At 42.6% G+C, this 8863-nt stretch overlaps 1 pseudogene; it reads right to left on the reverse strand.

The window, feature by feature from the left end:
* Window positions 1–3324: 3324 nt before the first annotated feature.
* LOC115310251 lies at window positions 3325–3890 on the reverse strand (annotated as a pseudogene).
* Window positions 3891–8863: the final 4973 nt, after the last annotated feature.

Here is an 8863-nt window from a genome sequence, read left to right on the forward strand (position 1 = left end):
TAGTTGAACATGATTAAATGTTTATGTGAGCTGTGTAATTAATGTTGACCCCTCATCTTAAAAGAAACGCACTCTGCTGTTAAAGGGGCCCTGGAATCCTAGTTAAGGGTCTACCTTTTTTGCGGTATCAATCAATCAATCAATCAATCGAGTTTATTGTCATGAGTTGCATCGTACAATTTATTGAGAACCATCTGGGCCCATAGCCTTTTGGCTAGTTTAAGCCCATTTTAATAATAACATATTAGGAAGGCAGCACTCTTAAGAAATATTACTAGAAATACAATAAAAGGAAAAGAAAAAAAAGAAAGAAAGACAATAGAAAATAAACGTAGAAAGTGACTTGTTCAACTATATCCGGTAATTTATACATTATATAATAAAAACACGAGGAGCACGAGTGTATTCAAAGTGAAATGATTTTTTATGAATTCAATAACAGAATATGAGAATGAGTTTCAGGATGGTGGGAGACATGTTCTATTTAAAATATATAGTATTTCAAAGCGCTGTTAAAGTTGCCTGACTGGGTGACTGAAGATGGTAAAGTGTTCCAGATTTTAGTTCCGCATGATTGCATCAGTCACTCGCCGTATACGTTATGAGACCGTGGTATGTTAAAGTGACCAGATGTGTTCGCCCTTGTTAATCGGGTACCCTTAATTAAGATGTTCGCTGGCAGTGGATTGTTTGATTTTAAAATAATATTTATTAAGCAAGCAATCTTATATTGTTTTATTTCCAAAAATGTAAAAATGTGAAGTTGATGAAATATGATATGAGACGGTTGGGAATAGTATGTCAAGATTATGAGGGCTCTCTTCTGTAATTTAATCAATGGCAAAAGGTAAGTGTCATAAGTTACGCCCCATGCCTCAATACAATATGTTAAATGACTATGAAATATAGCAAAATATATAAGTTTCATCGTGGGAGTGTCAAAGCATTGTCTCGCCTTGAGTAAGACATAACAAGCGTACGTTAACTTTTTACATGTATTTATAATGTGCTGTTGCCAATGAAGATGAGAATCTAATGTTACTCCCAAATATTGAAATGAACTAACTTCTTCCAGGATTGAATTTCCGATGCAAATTCGGAAGCTGTTGGTATTAACATCTTTTCTATTGGAACGAAAAACTATATACTTAGTTTTATTTATATTTAAAGTCAATTTGTTAGAATTAAACCACTCCTGGAGAACTGTAAGTTCTTGATTGACTGTGTTTTGTAAGCTATGCAATGAATGGTCCGTGTAAATTAAGACGGTATCATCAGCGTACATTATTATGTCAGAGTTTAAAGCCATGTTAGGTAAGTCATTAACGTACAATGAAAAAAGTATGGGTCCCAGTGCAGAACCCTGGGGAATTCCGGTGTTTATTTGTCTCATCGAGGATTTATGATCTAACAAAGAAACGAATTGCGAACGAGATGACAAACTTGTAAAGAAATTTAAAGAGTGACCTCTGAAACCATACCGTTGTAATTTATTAAGAAGAATTTTATGGTCTACGGTATCAAATGCCTTTTTAATATCTAAGAATACACCGATACTAATGTTATTTTCATTTAAGGACTCATTTGTTGTCTGAGAGAGAGAGATAACAGCACTAGCAGTTGACTTATTTGGACGAAATCCATGTTGATCCGGGGTGATAATATTGTATTTTTCTAAAAATGAGTTAATGCGTCGTACAATTAATCTTTCGAATAGTGTATTAATCGTGCTTAAAACTGATATAGGCCTATAATTTACAGGTTGATTAACGTTCCCACATTTATGTATTGGGCAGACTTTAGCGATTTTTAGTGAATCTGGATATACACCTTCTGTTATAGAATGGTTAAAAATATGTTCCAATACATCAATATTGCATTTTAAGACCTTAACTGAGATGCCATCAGAACCTGCAGATTTTTTATTAGACATTGAATTAACTAGATTTATAATTTCTATAGTCGTAATTTCTTCAAAAATAAAAGTTTTTGGAAGGAAGTCGGGTAGAGAAACGAAATGTGCACTGCCGCTGGCAATGTTGTTAGCTAGGTGGTCTCCAATATTAATGAAGAAAGAGTTGAATGCGTCTGCAGTCTCATCCGTGACTATAACAGGAGTTGTTTGCTTCTGCGATCTTGGCTTAATGACAGAGTTAATCACATTCCAAGTTTTCTTGAAGTCCCCATGACTTTCGGATATAAGTTTAGAGTGATATTCTTTTTTACGCGTTCTTATCAGTGATAGAGATAGGTTGCGATGCATTTTGTATTGTGCCAAGTAGTAAGAATTATGTTTATGATGTTTCAGTTTCTGCTGCCACATGTTCTTCTCTTGAAGTGCGCATAAAATTTGACGAGTCATCCAGGGGCAGATCGGTTCTGAATAATGCGGTTTTCTTAATTCACTCGACGAATCAATGATTGCAGTTTTTAATACTGTGATAAAATTTCCAAATTCGATGTTGATATCTGAATTGAATAGTAAATCAAAGTTAAATGCCGATAATTTTGTATGCAGAAGTTCGTAACTAATGCGATACCTTAAATGGGGTGTACTAAGGTGAGGTGTTTCTTCAGCGTTTATAAGTAGAAATATGAATATTGGAAAGTGGTCGGCAATGTTTGTCTCATATACACCAGCACCGTCGTGTGCATCTTGATTACATAAGATGTGGTCAATGAGCGTGGATGAATCGGGTGTCACTCTTGTTGGTTCTGTTATTACATTCGTAAAGTTAAATGACTGTGTTAGAAGTAGATAATCTGAAGGCACAGTTTTACACAAATCGATGTTGAAGTCACCACAAATGACAGGTTTCTTACTGCTTTGTGAAATAAATGTAAGAATATCTTTCATTTTATTTAGGAACAAAGACATAGATGAATCCGGCGGTCTATATACAACAGCCACCACGACACCATAACAAAGTTCCAAAAAGAGAGCTTCTATATCGTTAGTTGAACATGTTAGATGAGGGAGCGCATTAAATAATATAGACGATTTTATATACAGTGCAACACCACCGCCTCTATGAATTGCATTTCTAGGTAGCGAAACCAAAACATACCCAGGTATATCAAAATGATCGTCACTTTTTAGCCACGTCTGGGTTATGCCTATTATATCATAAGTAAACGAGTGTTGGGATAGAAAAGCAAGAAGGACGTCTCCATTTTTGTGAATACTTCCGACGTTGCAGTGTAGCACGGAAAGACAAGCTTTCTTTGAGTATAACGTATTCACCGAGGTGACAGAAAGCATTTTAGTTCAAAGTCTCAATTTATTGTATAGAAGCAGAGTGGGGGGGGGGGGGGGGGGGGGCATTACACAATTTGTACGAGGTCGTCATTACAGGTAATTTGAATCACCTTTGAGTTTTCTGCTTTTCTCATCAGAATCCTACCTCGTGAAGTCCATGTGTATTTCCAGCTTTTCTCACGCTTCAGTTGCAGGGCTTTCCCAAGCAAGATCTTATTTTCCACGCATAGGTGCTCATTGATGTATATTGGTTCATTTGTTGGGAAGCCGAGAGCCGCGGCATTTAGGCGCTGTTTCTTCCCCGCTTGTAGCACACCGTCCCAACAGAGTGTGCGAAGAATCGAACAATAATGTTTGATTTAGTTTTATCTTTTGTCGGTACTCGGTGGATGGCATCTATGTCCTGACTTGCAATTTTTGTGCGAAGCTTCTCGCCGATGTTTACGATTATTTCATCGAGAGACTCGGTCGGAGACAAAGGGACTCCCTTTATCTCGATATTGCTCCGTCTGCTGTACTGTTTTAGCTCTATCAGTTCTTTCCTTGTTTCTGAAAGCTGATTGTATAGGTCAGTACAGTCTTTGCGGGTTCGCAGTTGTTCGCGCTTTAGCGTGGCTATATCATGTTGCATTTCTATGACCACCGTTTTAAATCCTTCAAAGTTGGCATTTATAAAAGACATCAAAGTTTAATATTAAAGAATTCGAACACCAACCAAGCCCTTCTGTAGGGACCCAACGTTTCAAGGCCAATTCGGCCTCTTCTTCAGGGGCGACTACGGCTATGGCCGTTGAGGAGCAGTGTCCTTTTCTTTTTCTTCTACGGCGTGTGTCTGGTCTTCTTCTTCTACGGCTCTGCCTTTTTCAATAATGTGACGAAGCCCATTCACATAGGCGGATGGTAAAGCCCCTAGAGATCTGTTGATGTTCTGTGGCGTTGTTTGAATGTGCCATGATTCTAGGAACAGTCTTTTTCGAGGATTTGTCTCAACGTCAACGATGCATGCGTTGTCGAAGTCAATGCGATGGTCCTGGACATCGCAGTGCTCAGCAACCGCGCTACGCTCGTGATCGAACTTGCGCACGTCGTTTTTATGTTGACGGATTCTCTCTCTAAAGTTCTTCGTTTCGCCGATGTATGAGGCCGCGCAAACCCCGCACGGAATCTTATATACAACGCCTTGGGCCCTTTCTTTACCAGGGCGATCTTTTGGGCGTGGCATGAGTCGTCCAAGTGTAGACACAGGTTTGTGCGCTAGTTGGATACCCTCTTTCGCAAGCACACGTGCCAGTGCCTCGCTTGTTCCGTTGATGTAGGGAACGCTGATGCGGGAGGTTGGGCGGAAATTCGCACTTAACTGTTGCTGCACGTGTCGTTGGTTTCGGCCTACACGGCGGGCAACGCGATGGATGAAGCTGCTCGTGTAGCCGTTTTTCTTAAGGTCAGCAATGACGGTTCGTTCCTCCTTTCTTTTGTCCTCTTCTGATGAGCAGATGGTCTTTGCCCTGGTTAAGAGTGTCCTGACCACCGACGCCTTATGATTGGCTGGGTGGTTGGATTGAAACTGGAGGTAGCGTCCAGTGTGCGTCGGTTTTCGGTATACAGAGAATTTTAGCTGTTCCTTTTGCCGTTTTACTAGCACGTCCAGGAAAGGTAAGGTGCCGTCCTTTTCGCGCTCCACAGTGAACTGGATGGCAGGCTCGATGATGTTGAGATGCGCCAGGAATTTGTCCACTTCAGATTTTGCCAGGACGCAGAAGCAGTCATCTACATACCGCAAGAAAATCTTGGGTGGTGTAGATAATGACTGCAGTGCCTTCTGTTCAATAGCTTCCATGCAGAGGTTTGCCGTGGTGACGGAGATGGAAGCACCCATCGCGGTTCCACTGGTCTGCTTGAAGAACTCCCCCCTAAAGCTGAAATAGGTGCTGTCGAGGCAGAGCTCAAGGAGGCGGCACAGTTCATCCACGCTGAGGTTCGTTCTGTCGCTGAGGTTTTTGTCTTTTTCTAGAGCGTTCCTAGCCGTGGCGACTGCCAGGAGAACAGGAACACTTGTAAAAAGCGAGATGACGTCGAACGATACCATGGTGTCCTCAGCGCTCAACTTTAATAGTGCAACCTTCTCTACGAAATCGCTGGAATTGCGCACATAGGTCGTCGTATTTCCCACAAGAGGAGAAAAGGTGCGATGAAGATAGTTGGAAAGAGCACGAAGTGGCGAGGTGGTAAAATCTACAATAGGCCGAAGAGGAACGCTAGGCTTGTGAATCTTCGGAAGACCATACAAGCCTGGAGCAGATCCATTCCTACAGAGAAGTCGCAGGTGGAGGCTTCTTGAATCAGGGTGCTTCTTGAAGATGTCCGCAAGAACTTTGTTCATTCTTGCCTGGACTTGTGATGTAGGGTCCTTTGGCAGCTTTTTTAAGCGGAAGTATCAAGAAGATCTTGAACCTTTTTCTCGTAGTCATCACGGTCCAAGACGACAGTCGAGTTGCCCTTGTCGGCTGGAAGGAGCACAATCTTGTCATCATCTCGAAGCGCTCGAAGTGCTTTTACTTCTTCTTTTGGCAGGTTGTGTCGCTGATGTTGCGGTATCTTAGACAAGATGCAGATCACTTTTTGTCGGGTTCGTTCGCGAGAGCTTGGATTCATGTGCGCGATGCCGTCTTCAATATTAATTAATATTGAAAACTTAATATTAATTACTCCCAACCAGACAGATCTCTGTCAAATGTTTACTTTTAAACATCAAAGTTTGCACGCCTGCAATTTCATGCTGTGTCGCTGCATTGGACGACTTTACGCCAGCCAGTTCGCTTTTTATTTCTGAGCTGTTAGCGTCTACTTTGCTACAGAGGTCAGCGAGAAGTTTAGCAACTTTTTTCATAGTGGATGGTTGTTTGTCTCCCATTTCAACGCAAAATAACGCTTGCACACACAGAAAAGCAGGGCAGAATTGTCACTTGAGCGATCCAGGTGCGGCTTACAGAAGATGGTACCGTGTGTAAATGCAACGTACCTGTAACGTTTGGAAGGTATTAGAAGATAGTCGACCTGTGGCTGCCTGGATCGCTCAAGAAGTGGGCTACTGGTGGCAGCACGGTTATTTGTAGGTGGTAGCAGGAAGTCAGTAGGGTCAGTCCAAGTGTCCGGAAGTGGGATGACCAGAGGGGGAGGCGTCCGTGTCCGATGACGGTCAGGTGTCAGCAGCTATCTCGATGACATGAAATCGCCCGGCTCAGCTCGACGTGAAATCTGCGGATCCAATCTTGCACTTGATGCGCCGACTCACGGTATGCCTGTAACGTTTGGAAGGTATTAGAAGATAGTCGACCTGTGGCTGCCTGGATCGCTCAAGAAGTGGGCTACTGGTGGCAGCACGGTTATTTGTAGGTGGTAGCAGGAAGTCAGTAGGGTCAGTCCAAGTGTCCGGAAGTGGGATGACCAGAGGGGGAGGCGTCCGTGTCCGATGACGGTCAGGTGTCAGCAGCTATCTCGATGACATGAAATCGCCCGGCTCAGCTCGACGTGAAATCTGCGGATCCACTCTTGCACTTGATGCGCCGACTCACGGTATGCCTGTAACGTTTGGAAGGTATTAGAAGATAGTCGGCCTGTGGCTGCCTGGATCGCTCAAGAAGTGGGCTACTGGTGGCAGCACGGCTATTTGTAGGTGGTAGCAGGAAGTCAGTAGGGTCAGTCCAAGTGTCCGGAAGTGGGATGACCAGAGGGGGAGGCGTCCGTGTCCACGACTCTTGGCGTTTGGGCAAGCCAGCAGGCACAGAGAGAGTAACTAAATATCAGTGCGTCTTATTTTAACCAGACGACGTGGAAACCTCCTCCTCCTACGGGGTCGCACTGTGGTATCGAATGAGAGCGGCATGTGACGAAATCTTGATGATGCTGGTCCTGGTCAGCCGGGGAGAGAGAGCTGCCCCGTCCCCAGACAGCTCTCTCTCCTCGGCCTCACCTCCTATTCCGTCTTCCCCTCCTTCCCCACATTCCTCAGTCACCACGGTCTACGGGCACGGGAAAAGGGGGGGACAGAGGACCAAGGACATCATGGTGGGCGTTATTTTTTGCTTGTTTTTTTGTAATTTTAATATGCTTATAACTTCTAAGACAAAGCGAATTTCGAGGAAAAAGAAAGTTCACTAAGTTACTACGTTCAGTGCGTTTAGCTTCGGTGCAAATAAAAAAAACAGCAAAAAGTCATTGCAGGGCCCCTTTGAGTTAAAAGTTGTCTAATAAGTGATTATTAGGCTTTCCCATTCAGTTTTCAGCTCGCTCTGATGCAACCGACTGTTCATATCTTTTGTGGTGTGAACATGCCAGAGAAAGATTACTGACGCCTTTTCATATAGCTGTATTTTAGTGCAGTGCTCCTTGCCAAGCTTTGTCTATATCGTCTCATTTATTTGCCTAGGTATATTGGGGCTGTGCAAGGATACTGAAATGGTATTCGGGAATACCAGAATACATGAACTACACGGCTAATATATGGCTACTGAGATATAACGAAGTTTCGCTTGATTAGCAGAAGCTAAGTTATAGTATTCAGTTGTCACATTAAACTTCTTTAAAACATTGTAAGCACTATCGACATTATCAGTTTCTTTGCACAGCAGGTAAAGCATGGCTGACATTATACAATATATCCATTAAATTGCTTCTATTTTTTCACTTTCATATATATTATGTTGATAAATTTTTTCTTTATTTTCCAGATCAAAGGGTGGATGGGCCTGGGGTCTCATCATCCAAGTAAATAATTGTGCTGTTTTTATTTCCATCCAACACATTATTTATGTAGTGTACTCGCTTAACTGCATTTGCATGTACATTCACAACCATCGTATTGCTGACATGAAGCCCACTCCAATTACAACATAGGAGCATGCCACATATTTTACAGGCACAAAATGGCTAACCTAAGGAGACTTCATGGCTCACTGTTTCATTTATTGTTTGTTCACCAGTAGTAGGAAGCAAATCGAAGCAGCAAAACATGTGCGGTGAAACGCTAAGCATGTCGTACAATGCGGTGGGAAGATGATAGAATCCGACAATGCTTACTTTTATCGAATTCTGCAATCTTTCTGATGTGTTGTACAAAGTGCTTGCGGGGTTCATTGTGCCAGCATTTTGCACCTTCAATTTACTTTTTACAATGGCCAACTGGCAGTGAATTAAACGGTCAACATTTTTACGGTGACCATTAAATTATCAGTCAGTTGACCGGCAAATAAACTGCCACCTTGCCGTTATCTTAGCGGCAGTCAGTAAATCTCGTTTACGATCTGTTCAGCATCGTCCCGTAAAATTCACGGTATTTTTTTACTGCGACCGTTTAATTCACTGGGAGATGACGGTCAGGCAGAAAATTTGAATTTACGATCTGCCGTATAAATTACGAGAAGTTGCTGGCAGCCAGAATTTTGACGGTCCATTTTTTACAGTGCATGTAGGGACGCGGGGCTGGTGGTGCTCGTCGAACCATTGCGGAGTAGCTTAGAGATGGCTCTTCCGGGGCTATTACGGTGACGGGTGACTTAGACTGGAAGGCTCTGCGAACGTCCTCTCGAACATGCTTGTCGAGTAAGA

Source organism: Ixodes scapularis, unplaced genomic scaffold (genome assembly GCF_016920785.2).
Source record: "Ixodes scapularis isolate PalLabHiFi unplaced genomic scaffold, ASM1692078v2 ptg001568l_1__unscaffolded, whole genome shotgun sequence".
Taxonomy (NCBI): Eukaryota; Metazoa; Arthropoda; class Arachnida; order Ixodida; family Ixodidae; genus Ixodes; species Ixodes scapularis.